The 18,391-nt window shown below is 43.3% G+C and overlaps 1 long non-coding RNA gene across 2 annotated transcripts; it reads right to left on the reverse strand.

Moving 5' to 3' along the window:
• Nucleotides 1-547: 547 nt before the first annotated feature.
• On the reverse strand, nt 548-17,783 carry LOC123388959. Of its 2 annotated transcripts, none has more exons than XR_006603464.1 (3): nt 17,594-17,783; nt 17,224-17,279; nt 548-2,202 (listed from the first exon to the last, which is right to left on the reverse strand). It is a non-coding gene; the product is annotated as an uncharacterized LOC123388959 (long non-coding RNA). The 2 variants fall into 2 exon arrangements; XR_006603465.1 differs by lacking the exon at nt 548-2,202 and adding an exon at nt 16,110-16,308.
• Between the last annotated feature and the right edge of the window lie 608 nt (nt 17,784-18,391).

Below are 18,391 nucleotides of genomic sequence, written 5' to 3' on the forward strand. Positions count from 1 at the left end.
GCTTCTGGCAGCCTGGAGCTGAGAGTCAACACTGGGACTTGATGATTCCAGCAAGAGTCCCCACTTCAATGCCTGGGAGGTCTGCCACACTCGGCAACCCTGTTATTTCTGTGACCTTGGGCATCTCGAGATGACTATCCCACCTAGGATTCTGCCCTGCTTCACCACCTGGGTACCATTCAGGCAGGAATGGCCCTCATCAGAGCAAACTTCTAAAAGTCCTTACTTTGCAGTCCTCTACTATATCATTTTCTGGTACCTCCCTGCAGTTTATCTTCCCATATATCAACACGAATTCACTTCTCCACTTGTCCTATCTTATAGAAAGAGGACGCTTTTATATTTCTAGAGTTGCAGCTACTCTTTTCTTACATCTCTGGGTGAGTTCACAGGCGTTCAGAATGATTTGATAACTGTCTAACTGAATTCCTGTGACCAGATGAAATGAAGGTCTCCTATTTCTCCACCATCTTAGAGTCTCTGGGAGTACATCTTAAATTGTATACATATATACATATATGTAGACATATATGGATACATGACAAACAAAAGTGAACAAAGTGTTTATTCTAGCCTGTAATACATGATATACTTTAATCTACTTCTTTTGTTTTTGATGCCATGTGCAGCCCATGAAAATGCCCCACAATAGAAAAACGATTAAATTATTGGCAATATTTAACATTAAATAATTTAAAAAGCTGAAGCAAGCTATAATTTGTAACTTAAAAAGAGCACAGTACCTTGTTAAGAGGAAAAATACTGTCAATGAATGTAAATATTACACTGTTTGTTGAAAAACACAGTTCAAAAGGATGCACAAGCCAAAAATTGAACAAGTCTTTCTTTTGTCACAATACATTTCTGAGCTTTCAGAATGTTTACAATCGAGACATAAAGGTATACAGCAAAAATTTATTGAGCATTTGCTGTCTGTTCCAGTTGCTGACTCAAACTTTACATGTATTATTATTAATCCCCCCCAAACCTGAGATGGTATAACCAACCACCTTCTAGAGTAGAAATGGAGGCTCAGAGACTCACAGTAAATTGCCTGAGGTTGGAGTAAAGACATGGGCAGAGGTGGAAGTCAAACACTGTGTCTCAGACAACAGAGAGAAGACTGGAGGATGTGTGCCAGTTAGGAAGGGCCAGATGTTACTGTGAGTAACCTGTAACCCTGTGCCTTAGCAGCTTCTATTAGGGAAGTATGTTTCTAGCACCTGCCACATGTCCACATGCTCTTCATGGGGCCAGGATAAAAGAGCACCCACCATGGGTAATTGCCAGGTGCTATATGAGATGGACGGAACAAGAGCCTGACTCAGTCCCAGGTGTTCTGTTCAAGATGGCACGTCTCACTGCCTCGCACATCTTACTAGTCAGAGCATGTCTACAGGACTTCATCCAACTTCCTGAGTCAGAGGACAGCATGACATCCTTGCTGGAGGACTTGGGGCCACCACATGGTGCCAGTCCATCTGGGGGACTGTGCAGGGTTGGAGGAGGGACGTGGGATATTGGTAGCAAATGACAGGAGGCCTATGTCAGGATGGATTTGTGTTCTCCTTCATCACATAGGATTTATAGGGTTCAGTCTATTAGGCATGATTATGAGACCATATAGTGTTCTCACCACATTTCCAGGATATTCTCAGCCAAAGACATATTTGATTACTATTGTAACATGACTCATATCATTCAGTTCCAATGTAGCTCTTTTTTTTCTATTTCTTTACTCCTATATCATTGTTAGAGGTTCTTCTCTCTGTCTAAACATATGGGAATTTCTGGTTAGTTTTTATCTGATTTCTAGCACATTATGTTACCACAACATGTTCTGTGTGATTTCATGCCTCTGAAACAGATTGAAATTTCCCTTATGGCCAAAGTAAATCGGGAGCATTTTTGTAATGGTCTCTGTGCCTAAAATCAATGTGTCCTCCACAGTGGATGTGGATGTGGACAGATGTATGGAGACAGCTGTGGGATTCAGATGGTTTGCCATCAAGACCTGTATTTCGTGGATGCTCTGTAGACCGCATTGAGTTGTTGAGAGAGGGCTGGAGCCTCCTACTCTGGTTGGGTAATTGCTTGTTGTTACAGTTTGGTCCTGCTTTGCTTTCTACATTGTTCATCTCGTTGTTCTTGGACAGGAGTTTGGAACGGAAGGAGAGAGCACCCAGAAGAGGGAACAGGGACCTGGGTTGAAGGGAGCAGAAAACAAGAAGTCTTCCAAGGGTGGCTTATTTATTATTATTATTATCATCATTATTGTTATTATGTCCCATTAACCAACATATACTACATCATTAGTTTCTGATGCAGTGTTCAAAGATTCATTAGTTAAATGTAACACCCAGTGTTTATCACCACACCTGCCCTCCTCAGGACCGATCACCCAATTACCCTTTCACCCCATCCCTTCCCTCTTGTAACCCTCTGTGGGCTTTTTTTTTTTTTTTAATGTTTAAGGAACATTTGGTTATCATTTCCTATAAACTATCCGTTTATTTTTTCTATTTTCCTACCAAGTTTGGTCTTTTTCTTCTTTAAGAGTTCTGGATATGTTAGATATATATTAGCTCTCTGTTGTAGAAGTTGCAAATATTTTCACTCTGTACCTCATTGGTAATATCTGATCCCCGTTAGCCAGCCTGGAGCTAATTTCTGAAGAAGGGCTCCTTCTTCAAATAAGCCAAACATGGGCAGAAGGAAATGCAATTCCTGTTTCTTGGGTGTCAGGCACGTTCTGGGTGCTTTGTGAACATTCTCTCACTTATCGCTTCTGAAATATCTTTCAATATTATTTCTTACCTGAAAACCATAGGGCTAACGTGTTATAGATTTCATTGTTTCTCAGCTTTTATAAAGGTGATATGGTACATAAAACCATGGAGCTGCATCTTGAAATCATACCAGTAAATATTTCTGCATTGAAATATATGAATATGTCTACTGATTAGGATAAAGACTACAGAGAGTTTCACTTCCTGATAGGTCAGGTTTTGCATCAAATGAAATATGAGAGGCAGTTTTATTTTTCAGAGCTTCTCCAATTTTGGAATGGGGGATAGGAGATGTCGGAGCTCTATCACCCTTACATTATAGGCAGGGGAAAGGAGTTCTGGTGTTTTATAACCAAATACATCCTCCAACTTTTACCCTTTTCTTCTTTTTCTCTTTGTTTTGTCAGGAAGGGAGGAGGGAGCAAGCTGGAGAGTTTGAGGATTCAAGTGAGTACCAGGAAAAGTGCAGCATCTCTCTACTTCTCATCTCTCCACCTTCTTGAAGCCAGGTTGAGACTGAGATGGGCAGCCCTTCAGGGACCCCAATATTCTTCATAACGAAAATTTAACCAACATCCTTTAGACACTTGTTCAACATCTGTTTGGAGGAAAAGCTGCTTGCTGCGTGGGGAAGGATGAAAAAGAAAGATAGAGGCAACAGTGTGCAGCCTCATCCCTAGAGTGCCAAGCATAGCACCTCTGGCCCTAAACTCGCATGCCCCTCTCAGTCAGAAGCAAGGCCCTGCAGTTGGTCTGATCTACTTTGCTCAGGTAGGTGGTTAGCAACTTCCTCCTTTGACTCCTGTGTCCTTTATGGGTTTCTTAGACAATATTCCAAATTACTTCCAGCCACACACTCTCAGTCTCTCCAAGAATTATAATCCTGCACTTTTCTTTGTCTTATTACATTTCTGGTTCCCTGAACAGATTTTCCCCCAGACAAATATGGTACAGGCCCTGGTCTGTAATGAAATATTTTGCCAGAGGGCTTGTTTTGCTTCTATAACTCCACTTATCAGGCTGCATGGGGCTTCCTTCAGGACTGAGTTTTATGGTTTTATATTCTGGTTTTTCACGACCTGTCTCCTTTCTCCATCAAAAAGAAACTACCTTGTCTCCTTGTGCCTTAGTGCACTACTGAAAATCTAGTAAATGAGGAGTGACTGGATTCATGATCCGTCTCTCCCACAGCTGCAGTCTTTGAATGATACCTTAGGTCAAAAGTGCTCTAATGACAAGCAGGTATTTTAGACCATAGCGTGGAGGTAGAGGGACTGTGAACTGAGGACTTTTACTTTCATAATGAACACACCACCGTCTGCTCAGTCTCACTCAGTTAGGGGTCCAACCCTTGATGGATTTTGGATCAGTTCATGAACTTTAAGTTGTCAGACTGAGCCCCATGTCAGTGCCAGGCTCCCCATGCAGTGGGGAGCCTGCTTGAGATTCTCTTCTCTGACTCTTTCTCTTCCTCTGCCTTCCCCTCCATACTCGTGTTCTCTCTCCCTTGTTCTCTCTCCCTCTCTCAAAGATTTTAAAATGGGAAAAGGACAGCAAATATACAAAAAACTTCAATCTGGGGCACATGGGTGGCTCAGTGGGTTAAGCCTCTGCCTTCAGCTTGGGTCATGATCTCAGAGTCCTGGGATCGAGACCCACATCAGGCTCTTTGCTCAACAGGGAGCCTGCTTCCCCTGCTCTCTCTCTGCCAGGCCCTCTGCCTACTTGTGGTATCTCTCTTTCTCTCAAATAAATACATTTTCTTTAAAAAAAAAAAAGAAACATTTTGGGCCGCCTGGGTGGTTCAGTTGTTAAGCATCTCCCTTTGGCTCAGGTCATGGCTCAGATCACACCCCACATCAGGCTCCCTGCTCAGTGGGAAGACTGCTTCTCCCTTTCCCATTGTCCCTGCTTGTGTTCCCGCTCTCACTGTCTCTCTCTGAAAAAAACAAACAAAAATCTTAAAAAAAAATACCCAATCTTATTAGTAATGAAAGGACAAATAAGATTAAAGTGATTTCACTTTTCACATTGGCAAAGGTTTAAAACCTCATAACACCCAGTGTTATTTGCTCCTTTATTCTCTGAAAGGGTTTTTGTAATTTTGGTGTTATTTCTTCCATAAATGTTTGATAGGATTTGCCAGTAAAACTACTTGGATCTAGGACTTTCTTTCTGGTAAAGTTGTTAATAATTATTTCAATTATTAAAATAGATATTGAATCATTCAGATTTTTGCTTTATTTTGTGGTGTTATATATATATATTTTAAAGATTTTCCTTATTTGATACAGAGATAGAGAGAGATCACAAGTCGACAGGCAGGCAGAGGAGGAGGGGGAAGCAGGGAGCCCAATCTGGGATCAATCCCAGGACCCTGAAATCACGACCAAAGCTGAAGGCAGAGGATTAACCCACTGGGCCACGCAGGCACCAATAAGGTATATTTTTCAAGGCATCTTTCCATTTCGTCTACATTGTTGAATCTGTTGACATAAAACTGCTCGTAGTATTGTCTTTTTATATTTTTTTAAAGAAGATTGATTTATGTATTTTAGCAAGAGATTGTGAGAGATTGATACAGGTGTAGAGGGAGAGAGAGAATCTCAAGCAGGTTCCTTCCTGAGCACAGAGCCCAACTTGGGGCCCGATTCCATGACCCTGAGACCATGACCTAAGCCAAAACTGCTGAGCAAACACTTAATCAACTGAGCCACCCAGGTTCCCCTAACTTTTTTAAGTGTAAGATATGCAGTGATAACTCTTTTTTAAATTTTATTTATTTATTTGACAGGCAGAGATCACAACTTGGCAGAGAGGCAGGGGGAGGGAGAGAGAGGAGAAAGCAGGCTCCCCACTGAGCAGAGAGTCCAATGCAGGGCTCAATCCCAGGACCCTGGGATCATGAACCGAGCCGAAGGCAGAGGCTTCAACCCACTGAGCCACCCAGTTTCCTCTGTAGTGATAACTCTCTTTTCATTTCTGATATTGGCACACAAAAATTTTATATTAAAGACTGATCATCCAGGTGTTTTGTAAAGAATTAAAAAGAAAACAAAAACAAGCCTCCAACAATTAAAGATTAGTAAACTAAAAAACTTTATCATCTTGACAGAAGGAACTACTACATGGCCCCTAAAATTATACGAAAACTCTGATGAAATAATACTGCATGCTTATAGGGATAACTAAAATCTGAAAGATTCATAATAACAAGTGTTGTTGAGGGTATGGAGCGAATAGATCTTTTAATTAATTAAATTTTATTTTAAATTCTGGTTAGTTAACATAAAGTATAATATTAGTTTCAAGTGTAGGATTTAGTAATTCAGCACACAGTACAAAATCCAGTGCTCATCAATGATTTTTCATGAGTGAAATCATATGATATTTGTCATTCTCTGACTTATTTTGCTCAGCATAATTATGCAATTGGAACTTTTATTCAATTTTATTCAGCTTCCACTGTGGTAGGAGTATATGTTAGGCATTAAAAAACTGTGTGGTAATAACTTAATCAAACTTAAACTATGTACACCATTACGATTCTGCATCTCTACTCCTGAATATATATCAATCATAAAATCTCTGCAAGGATTCAGCAACAGACATGTACTATAATATGTATAGCAACTTTATTCATGTTATCCCAGATTGGGAACAATTCCATTCTCTCACCAAAAGTAGAGTGAAGTACATTTTAGGTATGTTCAAAGAATGGGATTCTACAAAATGATGAAGAATGAACTATTGGTACAGATACAGACAATGACATGTATAAATCTCAGAGGCATTATTTGAAGAGAAGTGAGATACAAAGATGCACAGACTGTATGACTCCATTTGTATAAGTGAGAAGGCAAAATTGATCTATGGTTTTAGAAGTCAGAATAATGGTTACTGATGTCAAGAGAGATAAAGGTAAAACTTAAGACCAGTTAGCGGTAAAGGCAAATGAACTATCAGAAAGAGAAAGTAAGAAAGCAATCCCATTTATAAAGGGTCAAAAAGATAAAATACCTAGAGTCTAATTAATCAAGGAGGCAAAGACCTGTATACTGAAAACTACCAGAAACTGCTGAAAGAAATCGAAGAAGACGCAAACAAATGGAAACATACTCCATGCTCATGCGTTGGAAGAATTACCATGATTGAAATGCCCATACTACCCAAAACAATCTATAGATTCAGTGCAATTCCTATGAAAATTCTAATGGCGTGTCATGCATCCTCTTTCCTGGATGAGAGCAGCGGTCTTGGTGTCAGCATTCTGCTCTAAACCACATGAAACCTCACGTGGTCCTGCAACCACTTTGCAGGACTGGCTGGCAAGTGTGGCAAGACCCTCCCTCTGACCAGTAGTGTAGATTGACACCTAGGTGTCCCTGAAAGGCTCAGACATGGATGGGCTAAATGCAGGGTTCAGATTGAAACATGCTAAACTAATGGGGAAGCGTATGCAGAATTTGCATCAATATTTAAGTTAAAGGTTGAGAGTTCCATTATGTTTCAGGCCAAGGGAAGCTGCTAGAGTCAAGACCTAGAGCTTGGGGAGGGTTAAATATTCACCCACCTCTCTGAGCGGAGGCAGTGAGGTGGGAAACTCTGGGGAGCGTGCGAGTGTTGTATTCCTCATCATGGAGTGCGCATTCTTCATGTCTGGGGCCCATGACAGAGACAGGTCCCAGGTATCTGGCTCCCTGCAACAGTTTTCCTGCAGGCCAGAGGTAGATGGGAGCCTTCAAAACCCGAGCCCTGAGGGCCTGGGTTTCCTGGCCTGGGCAGCTGCTCAGAAACCAACCAAGAGCCATCGATCCTGCAGGAACCACATCAGGCCCATGGAGGGGGAGAACGACCTGAGCGAACATCCTGAGGTGCTGAATCAGCTGTGGGGAGCAGCCCGGACCCGACTTGAAGGGAGGTAAGGAGGACACAGAGGTCCATCCTTGTGTCTGTGCGCATTTAGGCAGGTACAGGGATGCCTTGGACCTAGGGTGGAAGGAGGCCCAGGGGACGTGCATGTGCATTTACACGGGGTGGTCAGCAGAGGGCAGTGTGGCCTCACGTGTGTGTGTGTGTGTGTGTGTGTGTGTGTGTGTGTGTGTGTGTGTCTGTGCGCACGCGAATGGGCTGGCTTACATCCTGCTCACAGCAACCCCATTAATTTAGGAAACTGAGACCCTCGTTTACAGAGACAGAAACAAGCATAAGGAGATTAAATAAGTTGCCTGATCGCAAAGCTCTAAAGTGGTGGAGCCGGAATGGGAATCTGAGCAGACTGGCTCTAGAGTATGCATTCATTGATTCCCTGTGTGCTGAGTGCCTACTGTGCACAGGACCTGTGCTCTACTGGTGATATCAATAATATCAACAGAGTTAATCCCCAGCATATATTGAATGCCCACAGAACTCTATCTACAGTAATAGTGAAAATGGTGATGACAGGCGTACGTGGGTGGCTCAGTCAGTTAAGCATCTGCCTTTAACTCACATCATGATCTCACAGTCCTGAGACTGAGCCCTGTATCCATATCCCTGCTCATCAAGGAGTCTGCTCCTCGCTTTCATTCTTCCTTAAACAAATACTATACATCAAACACTGTCCTAAGCACTTCACAAAATTATCTCCTTTAATCCTCAACACCACTATATTCATCATTCTCATGTATAGACTAGAAACCCAAGGCACAGGGTGTAAGCAACACAGCTGGGTTCACACAGCCAGTAAGAGGCTGAGCAAGGATTCAGACCCAGGCAGCCTGGCCCCAGAGTCGGCAGCACACTGTCCTCCTACACTCTGCTACGCAGTCACAATTGTCAGCCAAAACTAAGAACCATCTCTGGATCTTGTGACGCTTAACTAACAGAAGTCACGTCCCTGGCAAATAGTAAGGCTGTAAGAAATGAAAATCATCACCATCAATCTCCAGGATGCTAGTCTTTCAATTCACAAAGAGAAGAAAAATACATTTCTACTTGTATTGTTCTACAAGTATGGAAAAAGGCTTCCCCTAAATTACTCTCCTTGGTTCTTAGTACAGTCCTAGGATACACTGTATTTTTTTTTCTTTTTTGAAAGATTTTATTATTTATTTACTTATTTGTCAGAGAGAGAATGAGAGAGCATAAGCAAAGAGAACAGTAGTAGAGGGAGAAGCAGGCCCCCTGCTGAGCAAGGAGCCCATGGCAGGGCTGCATCCCAGGACTCAGGGATCATGACCTGCACCAAAGGCACACACTTATTAACCAACTGAGCCACTGAGATGTCCCAATCCACTGTTTTTCTTCTAATAAAGTTAGCATATAGAACTCAGCATGTCCCAGGCATTTTTCTGTGTGCCTTATGCCTGCATTTAATCCTAAAATCACTCAGTCCTATAACTCAGTGAGGTAAGTAGTAGTACTGTCTCTATATTACTGGGTCAGATAAGTTAAGTAATGTGCCCAGGGTGACAGAGCTAGCACATAGTGGTGCGGGGATGAAACTCAGAGAGTCTGGTTTCAGACTCTGAGCTTTCTAAACCTCTACTCTGAGGGCGTCTGTGTAGGAGGCAATTCTGGCTCACAAACCTTGTGATGAGTAACAGAGACAGTAAGTACCAGAGCCAGAATGCAAGCCCAGGCCTGGCTGCTACCACTGTCCCTAGTAGTTGATTTCTCTGACTTCCAAGTGGCCTGATGGACATCACCTTGAGTTGGGGCATAGAAGACAAAGGCTCTAGTCCTGCCAATAAAACAACTGGTCAACAGCAGGAAGACCTTGAACTGATCCCTTTGCCTCCAACCTTCATCTAAAAATTAGGGAGTCATGCTCACTCGATCTTTAATGTCCTCTAATTCTAAGCAACTGTTTTCCAGGATGAACGGCAATTGTGCTTGAATGAAAGAATGCAGCATGTTTCTTATAGCTCAATGTCAATCCCACCCCCACCCCTGTAGAAAACGCTTCTTTTGACCCGATACAAATCCTACAGGTGCCATGAAGTGCAGCTCAAATGCACAGCAGCCAGAAACACAGCCACTTCTCTGGAGGCCTCTCAAGCTTCTAGTCCCTTTCCCTCACCCTTACTGGTAAGAACCGTGCACACGCTAATCTGTGCTCCTGAAATACTGAGTTTGTGCCTCTAGTATAACGATTCCTACATTCACTGACAGCAGTAGCATGTGTGCATGTGTGTACCTATGTGCGTGTCCTTAAGGGCACAGACTGTACTCCATGTATCTATGCTTGGAAAGTTACATTATGTGGACCATATACATAAGTGCCAATACCTGACCATTTTGTCCTACAATGATGACAATTTAATATGGCACAACCTAACACACGCTCATTAAATATAAGCATATTTCCTACTGTGCAACAGGGCATCCCTGAGAAATCTTGTGCTCTACAAGAGGGGCCAGTAAGATTCTTTATAAGGGGACCACATGGTCAATACTTTGGACTTTACTTGCTAAAGATTCTCTGTCCCAAGGATTCCACTTTGCCATTGGTGTTATCAAAGAAGCCCTAAACAATCTGTTAATGAATGAGTATGGCAGTATTCCAATAAAATCCCATTTTAAAAAACAGGCTGAGGGCACCTGGGTGGCTTACCAGGATAAGTGTCTGACGTTGGTTCAGATCATGATATTCCAAGATCTGGACTCATTTTTCTCAACTAAATTCTTTGTCATATTCATAAAATTCAGAGTTAACTTTCAGGGGACATGATCTAAGATCGCTGTCGAAATTGAGTGGACCCTCCTTGATAATTATAGTCACTATTTGTTGCTAAACTGCCAGACAGACCTATTTGTTTCATAGCACCGGGTGGTATTTTTAGTCTACTTCTATCCAGGAATGTTAAACAGTACCCAAATAGAGGCAGTCACATGGGTGATAAGATCATCACCATCTAGTGATTCTCTTGCTGCCAAAGAACTGATCTAGAACTGGAAAGAACTGTCTATTTCATCTCACTCGTTCAGCTTGTACTGAATGCTTGCCACAATGCCACACACAGGGCTAGGTACCAGGAGATAGCAGAGCCCCGACTCTCACTCCAGCTTGGAAAATTTTAAATTGCTTATAATCTAACAGATCTAATTCAGTGGTTCTCAACCAGGGTGATTTTATGTCCAAAGAATATCTGGCAACGTCTAGAGACACCATTGGTCACCGTAAGGGAAATCCTATAGACGTCTACTGAGTCGAGGCCAGGGGTGCTTCTAGACATTCTGCGATGCACAGAACAGCTTCCACAATGAGAATTATCCAACCCAGAATGCCAAGAGCCAAGACTATACCTACTGGGACACTTGATCTAACTTCATCTCCCCATTTTACAGACAAAAAAACTGGGGCCAATGTCAATGATATACTCAAGATCATCAATTCTTCTGCAGAGTCTATTGGTCCTGGTTCTATTCTGCATGCAAGAAATCTTCAAAATCTTTTTTGAACTGAAATTGAGGACTAATTTTTCCATGTTTTTTCCTTTCCTCAAAGCAATGAGTACTGCAGTGCCATCCTGGTGGAAAGCAGCTTTAGACAGCAACAGAAAAGCATTCACGTTTGATCTACATGTTTCACTGCAGGAGATGGGCTCTACACTTGAGTGACACAGATACTTTGGCATGGTTGCATATGGCTTCTGGATTTTATTTGAAAGGAAGGATGCTGTGAAGAAAAGCATAGACTCATGAAGTTCCATTTATTATTTCTTTTTCTTATTCATCACAGGATCAAAAACCTGGAGTGGACATAGAGTGAATATGCAAGAAGATATGGGATATATCCTTGCCTCTACTTTTTAGCATTCCTCCTCCTCAGCCCCATCATATACCCCAGCAGGTCAGCATTTGTTCTGATTTGGGGGTAGACAGGGTAGAAGGAAGCAAGGGCTGAGTTTAGAGGTTAGGGAAGTTGAAAACTAATCCATGGTCTATATCTAACCATGACCTACTCCATGGAAAGGGGGAGTCTGCTTCTCCTTCTCTCCTTGGTGGACTGAAACCAAGAATCATAAGCAAGAATCCTTTTTGTCCTAGATGCCTGGCAAAGAGCTCAGCTCTGTCCTTTCTGGGATCATTGGCTGCTGTGATTAATGATTCCTTCTGGGAAATTCAGCTATGCCATTATCACAGTGATAAGGGTCACCAAGTCCCAGAAAGCTTCTGAGTGAGTTCCACGTGGGCTATGCCCCCAGGGGGATCCTTGAACCATTCCTGGAAATCGGAGGCTCTGGACCACTGAGGACAAATCAAGTCTGATTGATCATGTATTCAGACTCTCTTGTAGTCACTGAAATCTGTATAGAAACAAAATGGCTCTCACGACTTGATGTCAGGATGGGAACCCAAACTATCTGACCTGGGCACAAGGCCACGAATGACAAGGCAAGAAACAATGCTTAATGTCCATTTTGCACTTCATGCTATGTTCTGAGATAACAAACACACATGCACTATCTCATCTTTACAGAAACTCTAGGAAGAAGACAGCATAATAACTCCCACTGTCTATATAAGAAAACCAAGGACCCAGAAATGAGGTTTTCTTCTCAAGGTCATACAGTGACGTGGCAGGGTTTGAAATTGGAATCACATCTGCCTGATGACAAAAAATGCTGCACTCTCTTTTGAGGGCTGGAGGCAGGTAGAATCTCACAGAGAAAAATAAGTTTTCTCTCCTGATTTTGTAACTAGGACGTTGGTCCATTATTCCAATACACACATATACCCCTTGAGAAGAGAGAGCAGTCCTAACAAAGCAGGACTTTAGGAGCTAAATCCTGAGTTTTACTGACAAAAGTAGTACTGGCAGAATCTATTGCTCTGATCCAATCTGATCTGAATGCAATGCTCCGTGACTATGGGACCCGGCACCATAGGCCTGTGTGACCGGCAGTTCCAGGCTGCATGCTCTTGGCATCCATGGTGGGCACTGTACTACATCATTTTCCCTCCCATGCAGGCATCTTCTTCCCCAGTGGGCTGTGCCTTCTTAAGGACCCAGATCCTTTCACTCCTGCTTCAAACCCTCTGCACTGGCTGCCATGGTCCCTCAGAGAAGATCCTCCTCCTCTGGAGTCACTCTGTCTCTACTGGCTCCTCCTCCAACCTCTCCTCAGGAATGCTCTGACAATGCAAATTAAACGAGGTCACTCCAACTTCAAAGTCCCTCAGGGACCCACTGTCTTTCAGCACAACATCCAAAGTCCTTCCCAAACTCATCCCTCACCCTTCCCTCGCCCACTTCTGGCTCTCCAGCTACACGCGGTTACTTGCAGCTTCACAGCGGGTTCTTACTCCCCAGTTTTTACTCATGCTCTTCACAACACCTGCAATGTCTTTTCTTCACCTTATTCGCCTAACACTATGGCCTTCGCAGAATCACCTCACCTCTCTGAAACAGAAATGGGTAGAAGTGGGTTGTTCTGGGAGCTAGTAAAAAAGAGTAAGAAAATGGAATGAGGTCAAACATTTCTTGACATGTTCCAGGCATTTTATATGTATCATTCCATCTAATCATCATCAACAACCCTAAGGAACAGCCCGAATTGCTTTCCTGTCACAGGGCGATTAGGTCCCGAGTGTCACACAGGTAGAAGGTGATGGAGTCCAGGTAGCCAGGACCCAACAGCTCCAACACAAAAACCCTCCCCACAAGACCAGGCCCCTGGGAGCTACCAAGTCTGCATAATTAATGTGCTGGTCCAGAAGGGGTCACCCACGCATGAGATCACTAAGCTGATGAGTAAATGGCATCATGGAAACCACAGGGCCTGGAAGGGGCCAAATGGAGCATCTCGTGCTTCATGCTCTTTATACCGGAAAAACTTTCCTATGATAATATTAACCACAATGTTGAGTAATAATAAAAATACCATTTCTACACGGCTCCCCATAGGCCATCTTCTCTGTGAATTTACATATGTATATATTTTTTTCATTTAATCCATAAAACAGTCCATTTTACAGACGAGAAAACCGAGGATAGAGAGGTCAAAAAACATGCCTAAGGAAGCACAGGAGCACAGGGTAGAAATAGGGTTATAGTCTAAGGCTATTTGACTCAAAGCCTGTTCTTGGAAATCCCAGGCTATCCTCCCTGTACACTCTTTCATGTTATATGCCACCTTCCTCAATGAAGTTGCAATGGCCTTTGTCTGTCGGTATAGGACCCACCAGGAGAGGCCGGCAGGCTGTCTCTCAAAGGACCCCGCTGGATTCATTCATTCCATGTGCCTCACAAACCCAAGGACAGAGGACCCTACAGTCAAAGGTGTTCAGAGAGACTGATGCTTACTGGCAAAACTTATGAAAGACAAGCACAATTGACAGAATGAACTCTCGATAAGTGTGTCCACTTACAATGATTATTGGAAAGGCCAAGAAGACCAGAGTGCCTCTGCTGCCATGAACAGCACATTCATTCCTTGTCTGGAGCCAAAGGACAATAGTGTGCCCATAAAACAGACATTTGTGGAACCTCTGCACAGCAGTGAGCAAAAGCAAGTATAGCAACAAGGTGGTTAGGTGAGCACATCACCATCTAAACTATGCTGAGCTTCTGTGGGTTGTAGGTGACAGAAGATCACTTGCATTTATTGAAGTAGAAAGGAGAGTTTCTTATATTAAAAAAATGGGGCTATCTCATAATATCCCTGGACAAGAATTAAACTGTGGTCTTGAGAGGGATAGAAGTGAAGAACAAGAAAAACAGAAACCATGAGATTCTCTTTCTCTCAAATATTATATACATATGTATATGCATATAGATAAATCTATCTATCTACATCTAACTATCTATCTATCTATCTATATGTATATATACTCTGTAAATTTTAGTTGTTAGATATATAAATGACATATATTTTTATATATGTTTCTCCTAATTCCTCTCTCTCCTCTCACATTCTGTCAGATCACCTTTTCTCTATACATCAGCTTCACCCTTTTTTTGTGTAAGTCATAATTCTTGCTTCACAGAAACTGGTTCTGACTAAATTTAACAGAAAAAGAATTTATTGGAAGGCTATTAGGAAGACCAAAGAAGAAGACAAAAAAATGAAAATACAACAGGGATAAAGGGAAGCTTGACAGCCAGACACCACCAACATTCCACTGCAGACCAAGCCTGCTAAGGACGCCACTGCTGCCGCTCCTGCGAAATCCTGTCTCAGCTTGTCCACCCTCGCCACGTGCTGGCACCAGATGCCACGTGAACACAGACTCTACATCACCCCTAGCAAGCTTGTGAGCTTTTGTTATGGAAATATACAATTGCATATAATATACACACATACTGCACACACACACACACACACAATATAAACATACAGATAGATACATATACACACACCCAAATAGAGAGAATGGTATAAGGAACTCCCATCACTAACTTAAATAATTCTCAGCTCACAGCCCATCCCCACAGCCCCCATCACATTTTGAAACAACTATCTTCATCCTATTATTGAACCCATGGCTACGTCAACACCTGTCTCCAGAACAGGCTTACACAACCTTGGCATGACCCACACCTTGGACCCCATCATTCGTTGCTGAGGGCGCTGTCCTGAGTATACTACGATGCTTAGCAGCACCCCTGGTCTCCATACATGAGGTGCAGAGAGCCTCTTCCTCACTTGTGCTTATGACCACCGAATGTGTCCTAGACTTTGCCAAACATCTAGGGAGCAAAACTGCCCTTAATGGACACACACATATATATGCCCGCAAAACTATACTCACTCTTTAAACATTTCAAAATAATTTCGCAATATCATGACATGTCAAGTCACAGCTCAAATTTAGCAGATGGGGGCGCCTGGGTGGCTCAGTGGGTTAAAGCCTGTGCCTTCGGCTCATGTCATGATCCCAGGACCCTGGGATCAAGCCCCGCATCTGGCTCCCTGCACAGCGGGGCACCTGCTTCCTCTTCTCTCTCTGCTTGCCCCTGCCTACTTGTGATCTCTGTCTAAATAAGTAAAATCTTGGGGAAAATAAGAAATTTAGCTGATTATGTCATAAATATTTTGACTCTCTGTATTTGTTAAATCCTGAGTGAGGATAAGATCCATACCTTGCAATTGGTTAACAAGTCTCTCAAGCCTCTCTTAATAACAGGCCTCACTTTCTCCCTCCTCTTTCTTTACCCTTGCAATTTATTTTCCTAAGGCAACAGGCCCTGTAAGGGTGCCTGGGTGGCTCAGTTTGGCAAAGCATCCGACTCTTGGTATCAGCTCAGGTCCTGATCTCAGGGTCCTGGGATCCAAACTCTTGTTGGCAGAGAGCCCAATGTGAAGCTGGATCCCAGGACCCTGGGATCATGACCTGAGACAAAAGCAGAGCTATAACTCACTGAGTCCCCCAGGTGCCCCTATTTATTTCTTGAATCAACCACCGACACCTTTTACATGTCAGACATGGCTCTGAGTGTTTTATTAACGTTAAATATCATTTCATCTTTACAATCATCTCTGAAGTGGGATTATCATCACCCCCATTTCTTCCTTCAGGAAACAGAGACCTACAATGGCAGAGTAACACAGCTCATAAGAGGCAGAGCTAGGATCAGCTTGGGCCTGGGCATCATGTTTTAAATCACTATGATTAGTCTCTAAGAACCTACAAAAAGTCCAAGTCCTCACCCCAAACCTTGGTTTTCCCCACCCTACAGTCCCCACGTGGCCCAAGATTCAAGGACATTCTCTCAGTTCCTGTAACAGTACACATCCTTCCCTGCTCTCACTGAACACCTTCCCACATCCGCCTTTTATTTCTTAGACTTCTGGTCTCAGCTTCAACAGTACTCAGTAAAGAATAAACTCTAATGCACGCTGTAGTTTTCAGCACTCAATGCAAAACAGTAATGATGAATTTCACGGATCATTATTTCCTTCCTGTCTTTTCCAACCAGTTGGTGAGTCCCTCACACATCCTGTCAGTCGTACTGATCATGCTTTCCAGTCACTGAAGGCCCACCACCCATCCAAAAGGCCATTACCCCCCACCCCCCACACACACACACACACTCACACACACCCCTATTTGGCCCTATCTCAGGTGCACAGTGGAGATCCTGACAAACCCTAGTGGAATGTAAATATTCAAGAGGAAGAACCAAAACTTCTCCCTCATCAAAACTACAACTTACTCGCTTCATGTCGGGTTTTAAGCAGGACTTTTCGGCCAAGAAGGCCAAAAGTCCATGTGCCTGGTTCAGGCCGCATTCCCACTCCCCCTTTCTCACAACACACTTGAGATAATTAGCAGCTCCATAAATGAAGCCCTGCTCTGGGCTCCTCACAGATGCGAAACGAGGGGCACAGGAGTTGACAGATACCTTTTGGCAATCCAGTGTATTCCTGAGAGACAGGCTGCCTCCCAGAAAGGCCCCAGCCCCCCAAGGACACAGGGTCCTGACATCATGCCCCACAGGTACCTCTGCACAGAAGCATCTTCCCAGGGGCCGCTAAATCTGTCATCCTCTGCGTCGACCTTGAAGAGGAAGTACAGGAGGTGAAAAAGAGCGTCCTCAGGCCAGTGGCCATGCATCTGGAGGTTCTGCACCCACTGGGGTAAGGAAGCAGGATCCGGAGATGCCAGGAAAGCCCCGTACTCAGCAGAGGCATTTTGTTGACCAGGCCCATGTCAGCTATCCTAACAACCCTCCCCCTCATTGGCGCCTGTGCCCACATGCTGATTGGACAGTTTCCCAGCTCCCTAGGCCTTTGGAAAGCATCACTGGAAAGCTCTTTGGACCCCGCCCACACAACCCGGGTCACCCAATCTCTCTCCTTCCCCATTCCCACCTGGTAGGGCCTGGGTCACACCACCATCATTCTTCTCTGCTGATGCTGTTTCTGAGTTTGGCCTCTGACTTCCACAAGCTTTAGAAGGCTGTAGAGAGTACAAACCCAGCTTTCTCCCATTGGAGTTGCTTTAGTGCCCTTTTCAAAAAACAGTTGGGCTTATTTGTGGGTACTATTCCTGGGTTCCTTGTTCTGCTCTGTTCTTTTTAAAAAAAATTTTTTTTGAAGATTTTATTTATTTACCCGACAGACAGAGATTACAAGTAGGCAGAGAGGCAGGCAGAGAGAGAGGAGGAAGCTGGCTCCCTGCTGAGGTGAGAGCCCAATGTGGGGCTCCATCCCAGGACTCTGAGATCATGACCTGAGCCAAAGGCAGAGGCTTTAACCCACTGAGCCACCCAGGTGCGCCTGTTCTGCTCGGTTCCATGTTTCTGTCCTGCAAATAGCACACAGCCTTCCTTATTTTAACTACTAAGTTCTGAAACTCTGTAGACTGTGTTCACACATTAGTATTATTTTCAAAATAATTTTTGAAACTACTCTAATTCCTTTGTCCTTCCACATACATTTTGGAATATTTTTGTCTATTTCAACAAAAACAAACAAAGCTGACAGGACTTTGATAGGAACTGCATTAACTCTATCAGTCTGGGGAGAATTGACATCTTTACAATGCTTAGTCTTCCAAATCACGAGCATGGTGTATTTCTCCATTTATTTATATCTTTGACTTCCTGTATCAGTGCTAAATAGCTTTCAGCATGGGATGCCTGGACAGGCACTGTTAGATTTATCCTG

Source organism: Mustela putorius, unplaced genomic scaffold (assembly GCF_011764305.1).
Source record: "Mustela putorius furo isolate JIRA1106 unplaced genomic scaffold, ASM1176430v1.1 tig00003930_pilon_pilon_pilon, whole genome shotgun sequence".
NCBI lineage: Eukaryota > Metazoa > Chordata > Mammalia > Carnivora > Mustelidae > Mustela > Mustela putorius.